This window comes from Somniosus microcephalus, chromosome 6 (assembly GCF_052327205.1).
Source record: "Somniosus microcephalus isolate GS21.2 chromosome 6, FLI_Smic_1.0, whole genome shotgun sequence".
In the NCBI taxonomy this organism is placed as follows: Eukaryota; Metazoa; Chordata; class Chondrichthyes; order Squaliformes; family Somniosidae; genus Somniosus; species Somniosus microcephalus.
This window is the reverse complement of record NC_140992.1, coordinates 46,682,715-46,705,275: the sequence shown is the minus strand read 5'-3', so window position 1 is coordinate 46,705,275 and position 22,561 is coordinate 46,682,715.

Here is a 22,561-nt window from a genome sequence, read left to right as displayed (position 1 = left end):
TATTGCTCAAAGTACGTGAGAAAAAGGCCACAGGTCTTCCATTTTGGTTCAGGGTAGCCCCAATTGCAAAATCGGAAGCATCCGTCTCAATCACAAAGGGAACCTGCTCATCAATAGAATGCACAACTGCTCCAAGGATATCCTTTTTAAGATTATCAAAACACATCCTGGCCTCCCATGATAGAGGATATGTCGTAACCCGAATAAGGGGCTGGATCTTCTGCGAGAAGTTTGCAATCCAATTAGAATAATAAGAAAACAGTCCAACAACTCGTTGCAAGGCCTTAGAATTAGTAGGGCAAGGTAACTCAATCAGTGGTCGCAGCCGTTCTGGATCTGGTTTAATCTTGTTTCCCGAGATAATATACCCCAGTAAATTTACCTCGGTGGTCAAAAAGATACACTTCTCTTTATTGAAAGTTAAGCCAACTTTTTCCGCAACTTGAAGGAATCTTTCTAGATTAAAATCGTGCTCCACCCTTGATTTGCCACACACCGTGATGTCATTTAAATATGAGAAGGTGTCAGAGAGAGAGTTATCACTTATAAAAGCATCCATTGCCCGTTGAAAACAGGCGACACCGTTAGTAACACCGAATGGTACTCGGCAAAACTGGTACAGCTTTCCGCCAGCTTCAAAGGCCGTATATGGTTTGTCCCTCTTAGCGATAGGAATCTGATGATAAGCACTCTTTAGGTCAATAGTGCTAAAAACCTTATATTGAGATACTTTATTGATAAGCTCATCAATCTTAGGCAGGGGGTACGCATCTAATTGAGTATATCTGTTAATAGTTTGAGAGTAGTCTATCACCATTCGCTTCTTATGTCTCTCATTAGTGGTGACAACTACCTGTGCCCGCCAGGGCGAAAAACTAGGTTCAATGATTCCTTCCGATAAAAGACGTTGAACTTCAGAATTAATAAATTCTTTATCCTGACTGCTATACCTTCTTGACTTGGTAGCAATTGGCTTACAGTCCGGCATCAAATTGGAAAAAAGTGATAATGGAGAAATGAATAAAGAAGTTAATCCACAAATAGACAAAGGTGGCTTGGCTCCTCCGAAAGAAAGACTGAGGGACTCATGTAATTGAAGCACATCATGACCAATCAAAATGTCCGCACAGAGATTAGGCAGAATGGATAGGCGTATATCAGTATACGTATTACCTAGGAGAATTAATTTCACAAGGCAACAACCAGCTACTTGTGAGGTGAGAGTCGTCTGAGCCATACACACCTGATAGGAAACAGGCGAAATTTTCAAACGCTTCTCCCTCACAAACTGAAGACTTATAAAGCTCTCGGTACTGCCCGTATCTATAAGGGCCTTCACTTCTAACCCATTAACTTGGGCCATAACTATAGCTTTGTTTAGGCCATGGGAAAAGGCGGCAGAAACTGATGCAATAAACGCCCTATCTAAAGGCTGAATGGTCGCAGAGGAGGCAACCGATTTGCAAACACGTGCATAATGACCTCCCTTGCCGCATTTACTACACACAGCCTCCCGGGCAGGGCACTTCAGACGGGGGTGCCGGGCGTTCCCGCAAAAATAACACTTCTGAATCCTAGAGGCAACAGCTGCCGAAGTAGAAACTGTTTCGGAATCTGGTAAACCACTCCTATTAAATCCACGTATCTCCCTTTCATCCGCAACTGCCGAAACCACGGTCGCAGGCCGATCAAAAAGAGCATAAGAATCCGAACTTCTCTGAGCCAAATCCAATGTAGAGGCTTGCTCAAAAGCACTCTTAAGATCCAAAGTCTTATTTTCTAATAACCGCTGACGAATTGATCTAGACAGTAATCCATTAATAAATGCATCCTGTACCGACTCTTCCTTATGTTCTTCTGCAGACACGGCCTTATAATTACAGTTAGCACCAAGGCGCCGGAGTGCTTGTAAATAAGCATCCAAGGATTCTCCCGCCTGCTGCCTACGGGCAGATAAAAGGTGACGTGCAAATACCTCATTTTTGGGTTTAACAAAAAAAATTCCAACGTAGCAATAGCCAATTCATAAGTTTCACAGTCCAAAATATACTTATACACATCCGGAGCAATGTAGTTGATTAGTATATCCAACTTATTCAGAGATTGCTGATCCAACACACCCAAAAAGTTTTTAAATGTACGATACCAATGTTTCCATTGATCATCCACTCCTGCAGAATTAGGGTCAGCATTAAATCGTTCCGGTCGAAGATATCGTTCCATTATAGCAAAAGGTTAATAAATTGAAATAAAGAGTAGATTGCCTTTCAAAAGCTAGGCTTTATTAACCTTAAAAAACCAGCAAGTACATGTTGAGCACCCAGTCTCAACCACTGCAGAAAACTGAATTTAAGATGGCCACCACAGGTCACATGGAATCAACTAACCAATAAGTTTACAGCATATATCTCAAGGCAGGAAAACAGGCAACCAATTACAATGCTTCTTATAAAACAAGAATAATCACCACAGGGAGTTAAGGTGAAAATCGTGGTGGTAATGGCCATAATCTTCCAATCCTCCTTTGATACGAGGGTGGTGACAGAGGACTGGAGAATTGCAAATATTACACCATTGTTCAAAAAAGATTGTAAGGATAAACCCAGCAACAACAGGCCAGTTAGTTTAACCTCGGTAGTGGGGAAGCTTTTAGAAACGATAATCAGGGACAAAGTTAACAGCCACTTGGACAAGTGTGGCTTAATTAGGGAAAGCCAGCACAGATTTGTTAAAGGCAAATCATGTTTAACTAACTTGATCAAGTTTTTTGATGAGGTCACAGAGAGGGTTGATGAGGGCAATGCGGTTGACATGGTGTACATGGACTTCCAAAAGGCATTTGATAAAGTGCCACATAATAGGCTTGCCAGCAATGTTGAAGCCCATGGAATAAAAGGGACAGTGGCAGCATGGATACAAAATTAGCTAAGTGACAGGAAACATAGAGTAGAGGTGAACGGTTGTTTTTCGGACTGGAGGAAAGTATACCGTGGTGTTCCCCAGGGGTCGGTAGCAGGACCACTGCTTTTCTTGATATATATTAATGACTTGGACTTGGGAGTACAGGGCACAATTTCAAAATTTGCAGATGACACAAAACTTGGAGGTATAGTGAACAGTGAGGAGAATAGTGATAGACTTCAAGAAGACATAGACAGGCTGGTGGAATGGGCGGACATGTGGCAGATGAAATTTAATGCAGAAAAGTGCAAAGTGATACATTTTGGTAGGAAGAACGAGGAGAGGCAATATAAACTAAAGGGTACAATTCTAAAGTGGGTGCATGAACAGAGAGGTCTGGGGGTATTTGCACACAAATCGTTGAAGGTGGCAGGGCAGGTTGAGAAAGCAGTTAAAAAAGCATACGGGATACTGGGCTTCAGGAATAGAGGCATAGGGCTCGATTTTGCCATTGGGGCGGGCTGGGGGCGTGTCAGCCGCTTTTCGTGTTAGCCACCCAACTCCAATTTGATGTGAGAAAAATATGCGATTTTCCCCTAATTGGGCAATTGATTTCCAGCGTGTGGGAACCCCTGGCCCACTTAGTCTTTCCATCCTGAACGTCACCTCCGATGACGTCATCAGTGCTGGTGGATTTAAGGCCTGCAAGCAGCCTTGCTTCTTCTGCAGACTGCAAACCTTATGCCCTTTGCTGTGATAGATTCCTCCAGCCAATATGTCCAGCAGTAGGCCAAAGTCTGCACCAAGGTTCGATGACGCCGCCCTGCAAGCTCTGGTGGAAGGAGCAAGAGGAAATAAGGAGGTGCTCTTCCCTTCCTCAGGGGGGAAGAAACCTCCCCAGCAGACGAAAGCTCTGTGGATGCAAGTGGCCCAGGAGGTCAACCCTTTGTCTATGTGCCGCAGAATCTGGCTGCAGTACAGGAAGAGGCTTCATGACCTTCTGCGCACTGGAAAAGTGAGTATGACTTTCCCATCACCCTCAATCTGATCCCCATTGCCTCTTCTCACCAGCACTCAGCTTTGACAACCTCTTCTTCCACATCCCACTTGACACTGGCATCCCTGCACCCTTACCCATTCCCTCTCTCTCTATGGCCACATTCACCTAACTATTCGACTATGCAGCCCTCACACTCCCTATTGCTGTGATGCTATGAAAACAACTGACAACACACAGGGAGGGCCCTTGGTCTTGCCACCTCACTCCATCTTTGTCTCCTTCTAACCATCAATGATATGGATTCTCTACACTCCTTCCTTCATTCTCACTCAAACTCCACTTGTCTCCCTCATTGTAGGAAAAGAGAGCTCACAATAAGAGGGAAAGAGCGAGGACAGGAGGAGGGCCACCCTCAATAGCCCAGCTCACCCCCTGGGAGGAGGCGGTCCTGGAGATCGTGGGTATGGAGGAGGATGCGCAAGTGGGGAAGGACAGACGGGTGCATCAGAACAAGCTGGTGACAGAATAGTTTATCATCTCTCTCAATGACATTGCATGAGTCACTGATAATGATTCTGATGCTCTAACAGATTGACTTTTGATCATCTGCAATATTCAATGTGCATGTAGCCTTGGTCTCACATCTCTGACTCTTTCCTTTACTCCCCCACAGGACCATCGAAAGCCCCCGTCCCCACTATCCAGGAGGAACAGCCTGAGCATCCAGACTCCTCAGAGGAAGCTGCAACCTCTGAGGGCACAGCGTCAGCAGAATTCAGCGCACCCAGCACCAGCGCAGACACTCACACCTCGGTAGTACCTTTGCGAGATAATGCAGTGTTGTCACCTGGTGTATCACAGCTCACAAGTGAGCACCAGCAGATGGTGGAGACAGGGACAGCAGTGGAGAGTCCTAGTCGGAGGGCGTAGGACTCTGCCGGCTCGGCTCAGCTGCATGTCAACCCTCTGCCTCCGGTTCCATCCCAAAGTAGAGCAGTGCTGGAACTCCAGGAAGAGGTGCAGGAGTCTCTGGCAGGTTTTGTCTCCAGGGTTACTGCGAGTGTGGAGCAAATGGAGGAGTCCATCGCTAACATAAGCAGAGCCTTTGTGGAGGCATCGGCGCATGAACGCATCACCACGGAAAGGATGGCAACCTCCGTGGAAAGGATGGCTACTGTAGAGGAGAGGATGGCTACGGCCATGGAGGAGCTTAGTCGCCAGGGTCGTGAAAACATGGTCATTGTTCAGAATAGACTGACATCTCTTGAGGAGCGATGGTCAGCTATTGAGCAAAGAAACCAGACCTTCAGGCAAGTCCTTGGGAGTAGGACTTCCAGTACAGAAACGGGTCCTCATGGCCCCCCTGAAGTGCAGCAAGGTGCTGTCAAACCACTTGCTAGCTCTAAAGTGGGGCTGACCCATGAGAGGGATGTTGGTGGCATACAACAAGGAAGTGGGAGCTCCTCTCCAAGCGCTCACACAACCTCGCCACTGCAGAGCCCTCGGTCAGAGCCCCACCAGAGTCCCCACCCAACTGAGATTGGCGTCTCAACCCCTGTACAGCCGCAGGAGCAGTAGACTGTTGCCGAGCCCTCACAGGTTCACAACCCCAGAGGACATCTGCCAAAGGTGTCGAGACAGGAGCAGCAAGAAAGTGAGCAAGGGGCCTCCACATCTGCTGAAGCCACAGGGGAAGCACCATGTAGGAGCACGCGTAAGAGGAAGATAATGCGCAAATAGTCACAAGGGTAGTTGCTTGGGTGAAATGTGTTTATTTTTTAAAATGCCATCACTTGCTTATTGCCATAAAAAATTCTGATGGCAAACTGTTACAGTTGTGGCCTGTGTCATTTCGCAAATGGGACTTCCACATTGAGGGCTTAGGGCAACTTGCAATTGTCAGTATGGTGGTCAGAGTGATAGGAATCCACAGGTTCTTGGCTATTGTCGATGGTCTGATAAGAATGTGCGAGGCAAATGTGTTTGATTGTGCAGGCTAAGCAAATCTGGCCAAAATGAGTGCGTCCCTTGCATCCCGGGCAGCAATGTGGTCGCGCGCTGGCGCCTTCTGGCCTGTGCAGCTTCAGGTGGGTGAGCAGCAACTTGGAGCTCCTGCTGTTGCTCCTGCAGTTGGTGCTGCTGTTGTTCAGGGTTCTGCTGCTGCCGCGGCTGGTCTTCGTCCGAATCTGATGTCCAGGAGGAAAGGAAATAAATGGTGCCCATTCTTCTGGTATATACCTCAGTTGAGGAAGCGCTCATTCAAGCTGGGGAGAGGGGTTTCCCAGCAGGTCACACTGAAGATGGGTGTCAGGCTCCAAACTTCCACAACAATGAGTAGGCCTGTTAAAAGTTCCCCCAGACCTGAGACAACAAAGTTCTGCCACCTGCAAATGAAGATTGCTGAAAACTCCTTTTTAATGGTGGAGCTGCAGCTGTTAGTAAGCAATCCACTTGTGAGACCGCCAGGTTTCACTGGCATGTTTTAGAGGAGGCATGCAGCACGTGGGAAAACTGTTAAAATCAGAAAGGTCTCTCAAAATGGGATTATAGAGGCAATTAACTGGTTGTTAAGGGCCTTAAGGACCTATCCTGCCTCTTGGAGGCGGGATGGAGACGGGGTCAGAAAACTCGCATGTGGGAAAATTGCTCGGAGGCGGGATGAAGGTGGGATCGGGCCCGCCCACCAGTTTTTGCGATTTTAACACCTCACACGCCTCCAATCCCGCCTCCTCGGGCCTGGCAAAATCGAACCCATAGAGTACAAAAGTAAGGAAGTTATGACAAACCTTTATAAAACACTGGTTCGGCCTCAACTGGAGTATTGTGTCCAATTCTGGGCACTGCACTTTAGGAAGGATGTGAAGGCCTTAAAGAGGGTGCAGAAAAGAGTTACGAGAATGGTTCCAGGGATGAGGAACTTCAGTTATGTGGATAGATTAGAGAAGCTGGGGTTGTTCTCCTTGGAGCAGAGAAGGTTGAGAGGAGATTTGATAAGAGGTGCTCAAAATCATGATGGGTCTAGACAGAATAGATAGAGAGAAACTGTTCCCATTGGCGGAAGGGTCAAGAACCTGAGGACACAGATTTAAGATGATTGGCAAAAGAACCAAAGGCGACATGAGGAAACACCTTTTTACACAGCGAGTGGCTAGGATTTGGAATGCACTGCCTGAAAGGGTGGTGGAGGCAGATGCAATCGTGGTTTTCAAATGGGAATTGGATAAGTACCTGCAGGAAAAAAATTTGCTGGGCTACGGGGAAAGGGCAGGGGAGTGGGACTAGCTGAAGTGCTCTTGCAGAGAGCTGGCACGGGCTCGACGGGTCGAATGGCCTTCTTTGCTGTAACCATTCTATGATTCTATGATTCTTAACAGGTTTTAAGCAAGTACAGAGGCAGGGAAAGGGCTGGAGGGGAGGAAAAAAACAAAAGGGAAGGTCTGTGATTGGGTGGAAAGCAGGAGAGATTAAATGGCAAAAGGGTGCAAGACAAATGGAAGTGGTAATGTGACAAGTAAAGAAATGAAAAATGGGTCTAGAGGAGCTGAAAATGACAAAAGCAGAATCATTACCAACAACTATTATCCGAAATAATGGGAGCAGTGGTTATGATCTGAAACTGTTGAACTCTATGTTGAGCCTGGAAGGCTGTAAAAAGCCTAATTGAAAGATGAGATGCTGTTCCTTGAGCTTCCGTTGAGCTTCATTAGAACAGTGTAGGAGGCTGAGGGCAGAGAGGTCAGAGTGGGAGTAGGATGGAATATTAAAGTGACAAGCAACCGAAAGCCCAGGGTCATGTTTGTGGATTGAACAGGGATGTTCCGCAAAGTGATCACCCCAGCTACGTTTATTCTCCTCAATGTAGAGGAGACCACATTGTGAGCAGCAAATACAGGATATTAAATTGAAAGAAGTACAAGTAAATCATTATTTCACCTGGAAGGAGTGTTTGGGGCCCTGGACAGTGGGACGTGAGGAGATAAAAGGGCAAAATCAAAATACTGCGGATGCTGCAAATCTGAAATAAAAACAGAAAATGCTGGAACTACGCAGCAGGTCAGGCAGCATCTTTGGAGAGAGAAACAGAGTTAACGGGGGCGATTTTAACCCTACTCGCTCGGCAGAAACCTGCTGGGCGGGCAGTTAAAATTGCTCTGGCTCTTACCTGTCCAAAAGCCGCCATGATCGCAACATCTGCACTTTTAACCTGTTCTCCTGAGCAGGCAGCAAGGACACGTGCCCGTAGCCAACAGGGTCCTTCTTTACATAGGCATGTTGCGGCCCGATGACATCATTGAGACCTGACTGTAATTTTGACTCAGGCCTGAGCAGGGAATCCACCTGGTGTTAAAATCGGGGCCAATGTTTCAGGTCGATGACCTTTCATCAGAACTGGTAAAAGGGCAGGTACACTTGCATGGGAAGATGTAGAATGTTTATTATGTTTTATTTGTGTATCAGGGGATTGAAGGTATCTTGTCTGTGATCAGAAAAGCATATTAAGTACCTGGATAATGAGGGCTGACATATAAACATCATCTCCAGATCCACAGATCCTGAGGGAACAAACACAATGGGGTAGCGGTTTGTCTGGGCCTGTTTTCGGCAGCGTGTGCCCCAACCAGGAGGCCCGAGGCCAGCCTGAACTTGGACATCCAGACTCATTTCAATAAGTTTGGCAATCTGCCGGTGCCTGACTTATTGAAAGTGAGGCAGCTTACCCAAATCAGAAAACAAATTTCGGGCCGCTTGCCTTACCGGCAGCAGCCCTCAGATAAGTGCCAGGGGAACGTGAGGACAGTGGGAGGGGAGCGCGATCGAGGCTGGCTGTGGCGAGCGGAAGTGCTGGGAGGAGCACGACGCAGGAATTTAAAACAAAAATGTAAACTGTAAAATGTAAACTTATTTTTATGGTGGCGACTGCTTGCTAGGCCGCAATCAAGCCTGGAAATCCTGAGTAGAGCAGGCCCAACTCCTGAACCACTCAAGGTAGCCCAATTTTCCTAAGGGATCCCAAAACAGGCTGCTCATTTGCATATGTAAGGGGCCTAATGCCTGTTTTAGGCGGCCAATATGACGTTGAACGTTTTTCAGGCATCCTTGGGGCGCAGGGCAAAATTGGTCATTTTTGCATCTACTTTCCATTTATACATGTACAGGAAACTCTTTATTATCCGGCACCAACGGGACCGGCGTGGTGCCGGTTTATCAAAAAGTCCGGATTACAGAGAGGTATAGTTTAAAAGGTACGAGAGCTCCGTACACAGCAACAAATCCAGGCTTCCCTGTTGCTTAGCAACATGTGCAGGAACTCCAGCCACAGACCAAGCATCCCTGTTGCTTAGCAACAAGTGCACGAACCCCAGTTACACAGCCACAGATCCAGGAACTGCCACTAATATGAAGTAAAACTTACCTGAACCTACTCCTGAATTTTGCCGGTTAACAGAGATTTCTGGTTATTTTTTTTTTGGGTGCCGGTTAAAAGAGAGCTTCCTGTACAACTAGGACTAATTTCTACCCTAATCAATGTTCATGTTTAATATTTTAAAACATGTTCAGAATTAGACCAATAAGTTTTGTATTCAATTATTGTAGTAAGTACTCTTCAAATAATAAGTAATAATTGTGAGGATCGTGTCGTTTTATTTCCTTGCAGCACACGCTTACAAATGCATAAATATTAAGGAATTCTGAAACTGGTCATCAAAATGTTAGGAATCCTATTGGCAAAACACAAAGGGCATGCTACGGACTGCAACGGACACTTGTTGTCAAAGGAGGAAAACAATGCTTTTCTTTTATGAAGACTTTCACGGTTTAACATTAACAAGTTGGGTGGCTGGAGATTAAAAGGGTTTCTGTTGAACTACTCAGCTCCCAAATCCTTTGGTCCAAGGGACTACAACCTTTCTGCTGTGCCAACTTACCCTTTTGATCTGAATTTTGCACTGATAATACTATCCCTTAATCCTCTCAGCTCTCTCGGTCTTGGGAGGGGGTGCTTATTTCAGCATTAAACCTGAGGGTCTAAATAACACTTTCTTCCATCTCTTTTTTTACTGTTAATGCACATTATTATCACATCACTAAGACATATATAGAAAAATTAAGGTGAAATTATATCACTGCAAAACTGAAATATTGATTCTTTGCTGTATTTGATTTTTGCACTGTCCATTTGGTTCTGATAAATACATTTAGGATAATGTTTCTAACCATTAAGAGAGATTTCATGACATTTAGCTTTGTAATATTGCATGTAAATGGTTATATTCTAAATGTTTCATGATAATAGCAGGTATAATTAATCTCTTTTGAGTTTAAATAACTGAAACTAAGGCACCTTTACAATGTGCGACTTTGTACAACTTCGACATGTATCATACTGATGGTTGTCTGCAGCTCCAATAAAATTATTCTCATCATTGTTTTGCTGAACGTTAGTCTGACAGGCCTCTTTAAAGAAACCATGACAACAGTACAGATTAAAATAGATAGATTGAGCCATAGGTGCCAGCACCATATGGGTGCAGTGGGCAATGAGTCACTTCTAATCACTGTTAAGAAAATTATGGGGGTGAAATTCAACTTTAGTGGGGGCCCAAAAAAGGTGACAACAGATCATTCGCCCATTATGCACCATGCCTGATTTTCCTCTACTTTGACTTCAATGTCTTTGTGACCAGGTACATCTCCAGTGAACAACAACAACAACTTGTATTTATATAGCACCTTTAACGTAGTAAAAAGTCCCAAGGCGCTTCCCAGGAGCATTTTAAAACAAAATTTGACACCGAACCACATAAGGAGATATTACGGCAGATGAAGAGGTAGGTTTTAAGGAGTGTCTTAAAGGAGGAATGAGAGGTAGAGAGGTGGAGAGGTTTAGGGAGGGAATTCCAGAGCTTAGGGCCTTGGCAGCTGAAGATACGGCCACCAATAGTTGAGCGATTTAAATCAGGGATGTGCAAGAGTGCAGATATCTCGGAGGATTGTAGGGCTGGAGGAGATTACAGAGATAGGGAGGGGCGAGGCCATGGAGGGGTTTGAAAACAAGGATGAGAATTTTGAAATTGAGGTGTTGCTTAACCAGGAGCCAATGTAGGTCAGCGAGCACCGGAGTGATGGGTGAACAGGAGTTGGTGCGAGTTAGAACACGAGCAGCAGAGTTTTGGATGACCTCAAGTTTTCAGAGGGCAGAACGTGGGAGGCCAGCCAGGAGTGCGTTGGAATAGTCAAGTCTAGAGGTAATAAAGGCATGGATGAGGGTTTCAGCAGCAAATGAGCTGAGGCAAGGGCGGAGATGGGCGATTTTATGGAGGTAGAAATAGGCAGTCTTAGTTATGATGTGGATATGTGGTCGGAAGCTCATTTCAGGATCAAATATGACACCAAAGTTGCGAACACGCTGGTTCAGACTCAGACAGATGCTAGGGAGAGGGATGTAGTCAGTAGCTAGGGAACGGAGTGTGAGGCGGGGACCAAAGACAATGGCTTCAGTCTTTCCAATATCTAGTTGGAGGAAATTTCTGCTCATCCAGTACTGGATGTCGGGTAAGCAGTCTGACAATTTAGGGACAGTGGAGTGGTCGAGAGAAGTGGTGGTGAGGTAGAGCTGGGTATCGTCAGCATAGAGTGAAACAATTTTTACCATAATAAAGAGAGAACAACTATTTGACACACGTGTCAAAATAAAAATATGTTTTTTTTTAAATGATCAGTTTCCCAAATGGTAGAGTGGGTCAGCTGCACTGTCCGGCATGATACTGAGTGATACAAAGAGGCCCCCAGGTTACAATCCACTTCTGTGCGAAGTAGCTGATCTCAGCCTGGGCATCACCTGGTGTTCTACGATTAGTCTTAACACATCTGGGTTAGGGAGGATAGAAATTTGCCAGGCTTCCTGCTCCTGATTGCTGTCCTGTGACCAGGACAATATGTGACTGGGGATGCCAGGTGTGGATGGGATTGGGCTGTAAAGTGATGTCCCTCCAAATTTACCGTCTAGACACAAGCATGAAGAACGACCACTTGGGTAGGTTAGGAGAGGGCTCCCTGTGTCTGTGGAACTGTGGACAAGGAGGCTGAAATAGAAGAGGATTTTTTTTAATAGACTGATTGGCTATTAAAAAAACTACCCGATTGTTGATATTGCCCAGCCCACTCTCTCCTCTGTGCAAATCATTCATTCCATTCCCACAATGAAACACAAAATAGGAACAACTAAAACACAGAAATATGATCTGAAATTCAAAATCCACTAACAGAATGTGACACAATGAAGAATTTTTACTCTCCTGGTCTAACAGCCTCACTTGTGGAATAACTCCCTATCAAATGCTTCATCATACAGCATCCATTATTTGCTACAATTTGTAAGAGACTAAATAAGCCTCCTGTCTCTGTGGATTAAGATATCAGGACCGCCAAGATGTTTATTAACCCCCTCAATACTCTTAATATTTTGATTCAAGTCAAAAATACAACCCTATTTGTGATGAAATATTCCATTCATCACTCATCAGTATTTCTCTGCCTGTGACTGTGGTTGGTTTCAGTTTCATTTCCATTGTATTGTACTGTGTGTAGGGCTCCGCCCATACCTGGCTCCTATGTAAGCTGGCCCAGCCTGCAGCACATCCAGTACGGCAGACCTCTGGATGGAAGATACATTCTCCTCTGTGTGTTACCTTCTAAGTCAATAAAAGCCTTGTTTTGTTTCGCTAACATCGAGTCTCGGATTTATTGAGGCACATCAATTTTATTGACTTAATTTTCAACACAATGGATCAACTCTTGAAACCCGAATGTTTGGATTTGGACCAGCATGCTTCGGACGCATCGGCATGCTTCGGACACTGGTTTATGTGTATGGAATTCTTCCTGGACAATTCCGCAGCCGTCAAAGACGCTACGGACGCTGCAAGTATGAAACTCGGAATTCTGCGGAATTGGGTAAGCCACCGGGTTTACCCCCTCATCCAAGACGCCGACACGTACCCGGCCGCCTGCGACATCTTAAAGGCGCATTACCAGCAGCCTACGAATGAGGTGTATGCTAGGCATCTGCTCGCTACTCGCGCACAGCGACCTGGGGAATCGGTGGAGGAGTTCCTAGGCACCCTGAAAACGCTTGGCAAAGACTGCAAGTGCCAAGATGTAAAAGCCGCAGTGTACACTGACGAGCTTGTTCGCGATGCCTTTATCACAGGCCTCAGCTCCACTTACATCCGGCAGAGACTGCTGGAAAAAACGGGATTGGACCTGAAACAGGCTGCGGACACAGCACGATCCCTGGATGTGGCCCAGAGAAACTCGGACGCCTACTCTTCAGCCCGCGCCGTCCACGCCGCCACGTGTGCACCAAGGGCGCCGCCATCTTGGAAGGCATCTTCCCCGCCCGGCAGCCCGACACCGTCGGGGCCCCGCTCTCCCCCCAGAAGCCCTACGACAGCCGCGACGCGTCGGGGACCCAACTGCTACTTCTGCGGGCAGCCGAAGCACACCAGAAACCTGTGCCCGGCGAAAGGCACCACCTGCTTTAAGTGCGGTAAGAAGGGGCACTTCGGGAAGGTGTGCAGAGGGAACCCCGCCGGAAAACCCGCCACCGCCGCGTGTGCGCCGTGGGAGCGGCCATCTTGGACGCCATCTTGCCCGACCTCGTGGGGTCCGCCATCTTGTGAGCAGACAGCGTGGACGCCATCTTGTCTCGATCAGGGCCCTACAGTGGCATCGGTCACAGTGGACCAGACCAGGCTGCACCCGCTATCCAAATCAATGGTGAACATCGAGGTAAACGGGTGCAGGGTTAAATGTTTAATTGACAGTGGAAGCACGGAGAGTTTAATCCACCCTGAACTGGTACAACAACTCTCCCTAAAGGTGGTCCCTACTCGGGGTACCATCTCTATGGCTGATAAAACCCAGACATCGACCATTATGGGTTACTGCACGGTACAATTGTCCGTTAACGGAACTGTATACGATAATTTTAAAGTATTAATCATGAAGAATCTATGTGCGAGCGTGATCTTGGGCCTGGATTTCCAGTGCTACCACCAAAGCATCATGCTCAATTACGGTGGGTCCCAGCCGCCCCTCACAGTGTGCGGTCTGGCTACCCTGAAGGTAAAGCCGCCTTCGCTATTCGCGAACCTTACCCCTAACTGCCGGCCAATAGCGACCAAAAGCAGGAGGTACAGCTGGGAGGACAGGCGGTTTATCGCGACCGAGGTAGACAGGCTCCTGAAAGAGCGCATTATTGAATGCAGCAATAGCCCGTGGCGCGCCCAAGTGGTGGTGGTAAGGGGTAGCGAGAAGAAACGGATGGTGATCGACGATAGCCAAACGATCAACAGGTACACCCAACTAGACGTCTACCCGCTACCCCGCATATCAGAAATGGTGAACCAAATCGCCCAATACCGGGTGTTCTCCACCATCGACCTCAAGTCAGCGTACCACCAGCTCCCTATCAGACCAGAGGACCGCCCGTACACCGCCTTCGAGGCGAACGGACGCCTCTACCAATTCCTCAGAGTCCCCTTTGGGGTGACGAATGGGGTCTTGGTCTTCCAGAGGGAGATGGACCGCATGGTCGATGACCACCACTTGCAGGCAACCTTCCCCTACCTCGACAACGTCACCATCTGCGGTCGCAACCAGCAGGATCACGACTCGAACCTCGAGAGGTTCCTGAAAACCGCACAAAAACTCAACCTCACCTACAACGAGGACAAGTGCGTTTACAACACCACGCGCCTCTGCATACTAGGCAGCGTGGTGGAGAATGGGGAAATCGGACCAGACCCCGACCGATTGCGCCCCCTACAGGAGCTGCCCCTGCCCAACACTCCCAAAGCCCTGAAAAGGTGCCTGGGGTTATTTTCTTATTATTCCCAATGGGTCCCCAACTACTCCGACAAAGCCCGCCCCCTCTTGAAAGCATCCTCTTTTCCGCTCTCTGCTGAGGCCCATGCTGCCTTCAAAAGCATTAAGCAGGATATTGAGCGGGCCACGCTACAGGCAGTGGACGAGAACACTCCCTTTCAAGTGGAAAGTGATGCGTCTGACTTTGCCTTGCCGGCCACCCTCAACCAGGCGGGGCGGCCCGTAGCTTTCTTCTCGAGGACCCTCCAAGGGCCCGAGATCAGACACTCCTCCATAGAAAAGGAGGCCCAAGCCATCGTGGAGGCAGTGCGCCACTGGCGCCACTACCTAGCCAGCAAACGCTTCAACCTACTTACCGACCAGCGGTCGGTAGCGTTTATGTTCAATAATAAACAGAGGGGGAAGATTAAAAATGATAAGATTCTTAGGTGGCAGATCGAGCTCTCCACCTTCGATTATGACATCATTTACCGGCCAGGGGCCCTTAACGAATCCCCCGACGCCCTCTCACGAGGGATGTGTGCCAGCACCACCGGGGATCGGCTACAGACCCTCCACAATGACCTCTGCCACCCAGGGGTCACGCGGCTGTTCCACTTCATAAAGTCCCGCAACTTACCCTACTCGATTGAGGAAGTTCAGTCCCTGACCAGGAACTGTCGCACTTGCGCTGAGTGCAAGCCTCGGTTCGACCGCCCAGATAGAGCCCACTTAATCAAAGCTACACGGCCCTTTGAGCGGCTCAGCTTAGATTTCAAGGGCCCCCTCCCGTCCGTCGACCGCAATGTTTACTTCCTGAACATTGTGGACGAATACTCTCGTTTCCCATTCGCCTTCCCCTGCCCAGACATGACCAGCGCCACGGTCATTAAATGCCTCAACAGCCTGTTCTGCCTGTTCGGTATGCCGAGCTACATCCATACGGATAGGGGAGCGTCCTTCATGAGTGAAGAGCTACGCCAGTACATGCTGTCCAGGGGGATCGCCACGAGCCGTACCACCAGCTACAACCCCCGGGGTAACGGTCAAGTGGAGCGAGAGAACGGGACAGTATGGAAAGCAGTCACTCTAGCTCTAAGGACCAAAGGCCTCCCTATCTCCCGCTGGCAGGAAGTCCTCCCAGATGTGCTCCATTCGATACGGTCGCTATTGTGTACTGCCACTAATGCCACGCCTCACGAGCGAATGTTTGTCTTTCCCCGGAAATCCACCTCAGGCATATCCATGCCGTCATGGCTCTCCACCCCAGGTCCGGTATTCGTGCGAAGGCATGTGAGGGGCCACAAGACGGACCCTCTCGTGGAGTCAGTGCACCTACTCCACGCCAACCCCCAATACGCGTATGTCCGGCACGCCGACGGAAGGGAGGACACCGTGTCCATGAAAGACGTCGCCCCAGCCGGTAACGACAACAACCACGACAACAGCAGCAACAACGACCACAGCAACTCTTACCCACCCACTACTCTTTCATCACCCCCGGAAGAACATCGACCAACGGTACCCACACCAACTACCCCTTCAACAACCCTGGCGGCACCCCCGGCAGAGACCCAGGAGGCCACCGGGGACACCCAGCCGACACCCGCGGCACCACAACAGCCACGTCGGTCGCAGAGGACTATCAAACCCCCGAACAGACTAAATCTATAGAAGGGGTGAATGTGATGAAATATTCCATTCATCACTCATCAGTATTTCTCTGCCTGTGACTGTGGTTGGTTTCAGTTTCATTTCCATTGTATTGTACTGTGTGTAGGGCTCCGCCCATACCTGGCTCCTATGTAAGCTGGCCCAGCCTGCAGCACATCCAGTATGGCAGACCTCTGGATGGAAGATACATTCTCCTCTGTGTGTTACCTTCTAAGTCAATAAAAGCCTTGTTTTGTTTCGCTAACATCGAGTCTCGGATTTATTGAGGCACATCACTATTCTTAATTCAGGAATTGTAGCAAACTCTCAGCATTCAATACAATGTTGAACAATCTCCAGTGATAAGAAAGGACTTGTGTCCTACAATGATCAGCCTAAGGAAAGTCAGTAACATGCAGGTATTACTGTAATAAGGAAACACACCGGCCCTGCTAGAAGCAACTTGAAATGCATCAAATGAGGGATTTTAATACTGCTCGTCCAGGAGACCCCCATATTAACTGAAGAAAGAATCCGCCTAGCATGGAAACAATGCACACAACCCAATACCCTTTGGGTGAGAGAGGAACGTGGTCTAATAGGCCCAATGCTACATGGTTTACTTTTCAATGGAATCACTTCAACAGTAGCTCATAGGAGATGCAAAATGTACAAGTGCCACCACCCATGTGTCACCAAGGAATTCTATAGCACTTAAATCATTTCTTGCTAGTCCTCTGAGTACTCCCATCGATGAATTTCAGGTTCAGTGCGTAAACAATAAAACTGACATTTATAAATTTTAGGCTTTTTATGTGTCATTAATGCAACAGCAAGAACATTTTCTAAGATATTAGCATGATAAGCAAACAGACAGTGACCCCTGGAATACTCTGTTTCAGTCCTAATAGCATCTAAAGGGCTTAATAAGTGTTTGCTTGAAGTTAACCAGTCACCAAGGTAATGACAGATGAGCAGAGGAACTATGCAGTTCAGGCAGTAATCAGGTTATAGCTGGGTGATGATATAAATAATCTGATTACCTTGCCAAACACTTGCTGTGATCATCTCTGTGCCAACTTGTCCAGAGTTTTCGACTGCTGTTCAAATATTTAACATTCTTATTAGATGGACTGAAAGCAATAAATACAAATAAAATTGACTCCTGTATACGATCTTGTTGTAATATGAATGGCTGATCTTTTTATGTTAACGTCTATACTGGGGGACAATAGACAAAATGTGAAACTCCTTGAATATGCTGTGCCCCAAGTGAGTAGCGCACTGCGTGGCTTGCAGTCTTGGCCATGGTATTCGGGATAATTACTCCAGGCTTAAGTGAGACCACACCTTAGATAAACCTGTAGTGCTGGAGTTTTTGCAAATAGTTCTGCTATACAAGCTGTGGCTTGCCTGTCACACACATCTGAGTTCTGTTTTTAGCTTGTGTTTCTTTAGGATAATTTGTTCTGGCGGAGACCAACAAAACAAAATCTGTTGATCTTTTTAGTACTTTCCTGGTCAACACTTGTGTGACTTGACCCTATCAAAATGGATGGAAGCAATAATTGTGTGGGGAGGGCTGAGAACAATCTTTCGGCATTTTGCCAAAAATGTTCGAATAAAGCAAAGGCCACAGTGTGCACAGGTGGAGTATTTGCACTAATGCACTGTCACTCAAACAGGAAAAAATGCAAATAAAAAGGAAAACAAATATAAATAGAATTCACCACCCAAAGGGGGAAAATGACAGAAATGTATCTACCTTCCAGTGGCTTTGTGTTTTACTCTATATCCTGTGTATTGCACCACAGTTAGGTAGAATGTTCAAAGATATAATGGCATTGGGTTATTTTTGACTTTACAATGTTTTGGGCACACTGCAAACTACCTCCATTATGTTTCAATTTAATTATACATTGTGGTATCTGATAGCTCATAACAGAAGGTTCACAAATATAAAAATTTATTTGTGAACCTTCTGTTATGAGCTATCAGATACCACAGATAACCCAGCAGTCCTTTAATAAGTTGTCCAGGATGAATTGCAGACATTATGGGGTCAAAGACTGGTTTGGGCACAGGCCACAATTCTATTTATGAGCTCCAAACAAATAACTTATCTCCTGATTATTTTGTCGAAGTGTACAAGGTAATTGCAATGTCCGAGGGGGGCAAGAATGGGTGGGCAGCGAGCTGGAAGAGCTTTGTGGCGCACTCCTGCTCCTTCTGGCCCCACAAAAAACTTTAAAAGAAACAAAAAACTTACCTTGTGGGAGAGGCCTGCAGTGGGGCCCATTAAGGATCTCTCAATGCCTGGAGGAATTGAAACTGGCACATAGTGGCATGTACAGCAGGCGTAGGTCCCCGACTTGCATGTTTAAACAGCCTCCCACTTGTTTTGGGCGGGAGTGCTAGACGTACATTTAAAGGCCTGTTTGAAAGTTGACTTAGGTTGGCAAAGGGGCACACAAGGTCCCCATTGGATTTTCAACTGCTGGTCGCCCAATTTTCAAGGCGAGAAAAACTATTGGCCGGCAGTTGGAAATTTCCGTCTTGCACTTCAGAACATGACGTTTGAAGCACCATCATTTCACCGGCCGTTTTGGCCAGGAAGTCATCCACTGGCATGTTAATCAGGCCCTGCCACTAAAGCGGCCAAAGCTCCTCACTGCCATTCACCAACAGGCTGGCTGGTTGCCATGCCACATTCCCACCTGGAAATTAAAATCGATCCCACGCTGTCACATGTCTCACCTATTTATAACTTCATATCGTGCTTACTAAGGACTGAATTATAATACACCTTGATGACTAATGACACGAAAACCACTTCTAACAAAATAATCATTGTGTAGCAAAATATTCGAACAAATACAGGTCTCACAATGGATACCTTTTATCTGTATTTCTATTTTGCTCTTTTTTTTGCAAATACTGCAATAACAAGAACAGGATGAGTGTTTACTGACAACACATATTCCATCTACGTAAAGCTTTCAATGACTTGGTAGCAGGTGAATCCTATTGAACTCTATGAAAACATGACCTCATCCACTGGAGAGGTAAAGACACGGTCAACTGCAAAAAATATAATATGTGGGTGAGAGATCCGGATTTAAGTATAGCATTTTATCCTTTGTGTGTGTGTCTCAGAACAAATTAATGTTTGTTTTGAAAGGTCACCCGAAGAGCATAAGAAGGAAGTGAATTAGTACCTTTTTAATAATTTTTAAAGAGCCTTAACTGGATCTAAGAGTTGGCAGTTGGCTGCATTCTGCTGTTATTCAAGCTAACGCAAACAATCAGCAGCAGATCGTCCCACCCGACAAACAAAGAAACTAAGACTTGGAAATAATATTTTGGTAGCATAAAAGAAAATAAAAAGAAGTTTTCTTTTTATTCTGCAGCCTGTGTCATAAAGGTAACATCCGACTGTACATTGTTTAATAATTCCCCCTTAAACCACAGTCATGTCCGTTGATGGGCCCCACCATGGACCAAACTTGCTATTTGAAACATGTTTGTTCTTTTATGAGAAAGGAAGCCACATGTCAAAGGGAACGTGGCCTTGTAAAAATGGCCCATAAAAGGAAAGTCACTGGCATTTTTATATTAATGCTTTTTATGCACAAATTAAGTTTGCTTTTTTTTTAATCAACATCATTAACTAGCATACCAATCATTTTGATGTGTGATTTCTGTTTGTTTGCATGGCAAAGGTTGCACAACACAAGGTTTATTCCAATATGCAGACCACTGGATGAGCAAGCTGACCATGGCACCATGGCACAGGAAGCCATTCAAGTGGGGGGAGTGAAAGAGAAAGTAGTTGTGGTAGGGGACAGTATAGTCAGAGGGATAGATACTATTCCCTGTAACTACAACTAAGAGTTCCGAAGGTTGTGTTGCCTGCCCGGTGCCAGGGTTAAAGACATCTCCTCGCGGCTGGACAAGAACTTGGAGTGGGACAGGGCGGATCCAGTTGTCGTAGTTCATGAAAGAACCAACGACATAGGTAGAATTAGGAATGAGGTTCTGCGGAGAGAGCTGGAGGAGTTGGGGTCCAAATTAAAAAGCAGAATCTCAAAGGTAATAATCTCTGGATTGTTACCTGAGCCACGCGCCAATTGGCATAGGGATAAGCAGATTAGAAGGTTAAATGCGTGGCTCAAAGAGTGGTGTGGGAGGCAGGGGTTTTGCTTCATGGGGCATTGGCACCAGTACTGGGGAAAGAGGGAGATGTTCCATTGGGATGGGCTCCACTTAAACCGAGCTGGAACCAGTGACCTGGCGAATTGAATAACTAGGGCAGCAGACCGGGCTTTAAATTAATGAAGGGGGGCGGGGGAGGATTCAGGAAAGAGTAAATTTAAAAGCAGCAAGAGAAATGTCAAGGCTCTAGAGCAGAGTAGAGTTTTGGGTAAAAATAAGCAGAGTGGGTCAGGAAGGGACAGAGAGAGTAACAAAGGTAATAGGGCATCAGTGACTAAGGTGACATCAGGGAAAAATAGAAATAAGTCAAAGCTAAAGGCACTGTATCTGAATGCGCGAAGCATTTGCAACAAAATAGATGAATTAATAGCGCAGATAGAAATTAATAGGTTTGATCTAATAGCCATTATGGAGACGTGGTTGCAAAGTGACCAAGGTTGGGAACTAAATATTCCAGGATACTTAATTTTAGAAGAGAAAGGCAAAATGGAAAAGGAGGAGGGGCAGCCCTGATAATAAAGGATAGGATAAAGACAGTAGAGAGAAAGGATCTTAGCTCCAAAAATTAAGAAGTAGAATCAGTTTGGGTGGAGCTAAGAAACAGCAAGGGGCAGAAAACATTGGTGGGAGTTGTTTATAGGCCCCCAAACAGTAGTTGTAATGTAGGGCCGAGTGTAAATCAGGAAATTGGAGGTGCATGTAGCAGGGGTAATGCAGTAATCATGGGGGACTTTAATCTACATATAGACTGCGCAAACCGAATTTGCAGTAATAGTGTGGAGGACGAATTCATAGAATGTATGCAAGATAGTTTTCTAGATCAGTATGTTGAGGAACCAACTAGGGAACAGGTTATTTTAGGTCTAGTATTGTGCAATGAGAAAGGGTTAATTAATAACCTTGTAGTAAAGGGGCCTTGAGGGAACAGTGACCATAATATGATAGAATTTTATATTAAGTATGAAAGTGATTTAGTTAAATCCGAGACTAGGGTCTTAAATCTAAACAAAGCAAACTACGTAGGTATGAGGGGTGAGCTGGCTCAGGTAGATTTAGGCATTTAAAGAATGAATACATAATTTACAAAAAATATACATTCCTTTAAGGCACAAAAACCCCACAGGAAAAGTAGTCCAACTGTGGCTTACAAGAGAAGTTAAAGATAGTATTAGATCAAAGGTAGAGGCTTATAATGTTGCCAACAAGAGCAGTAAGCCTGAGGATTGGAAGGATTTTAGAATTCAGCAAAGGAGGACCAAGAAATTGATAAAGAAAGGGAAAATAGAATATGAGAGTAAACTAGTGAGAGACATAAAAACAGATTGTAAAAGCTTCTATAGTTATGTAAAAAGGAAAAGTTTAGCAAAAGTAAATGTGGGCCCCTTACAGGCTGAGACAGGAGAAATGATAATGGGCAATAAGGAAATGGCAGAGAAATTAAACAAATACTTAGGCTGCGATTTTGCCAGCTCTCAGAGGGTGGTTTTGGAGGCGGGTCCGGTGTTAAAATTAAAATGATTGATGGCGGGTTGCGAACCCGCTGCCATCCCGCCACTGCGCAACTTTACAGAGTGTCGGGTCTGCGAGTTCCGATCAGACCCGAAACCAAGTGGTGGGAGAGCCATTTAAGGCATTTAACAGCTTGTTAACTGCCTGGATAATCCTATTTTGAGAGGCTCTTCCCATTTTGCAACATTTTTAGCGTGTTGCACGTTGTGTGACAAACACACGAGCTGATTTTGCCGGGTTCAGCAACTAGCTGAATAGTTGACAGCTGCACCTGCAGCATAAAAGCTGACCTGCAACTTGAGTTCACTTTCAGATGCCAGAACTTTCTGTTTTGAGGTTTTGGAACACATTTTGCAGGTGTATTGAGGTTTTAAGTGTTTAATCTGAGATCCACATGCACTGCGATCTCTTTGG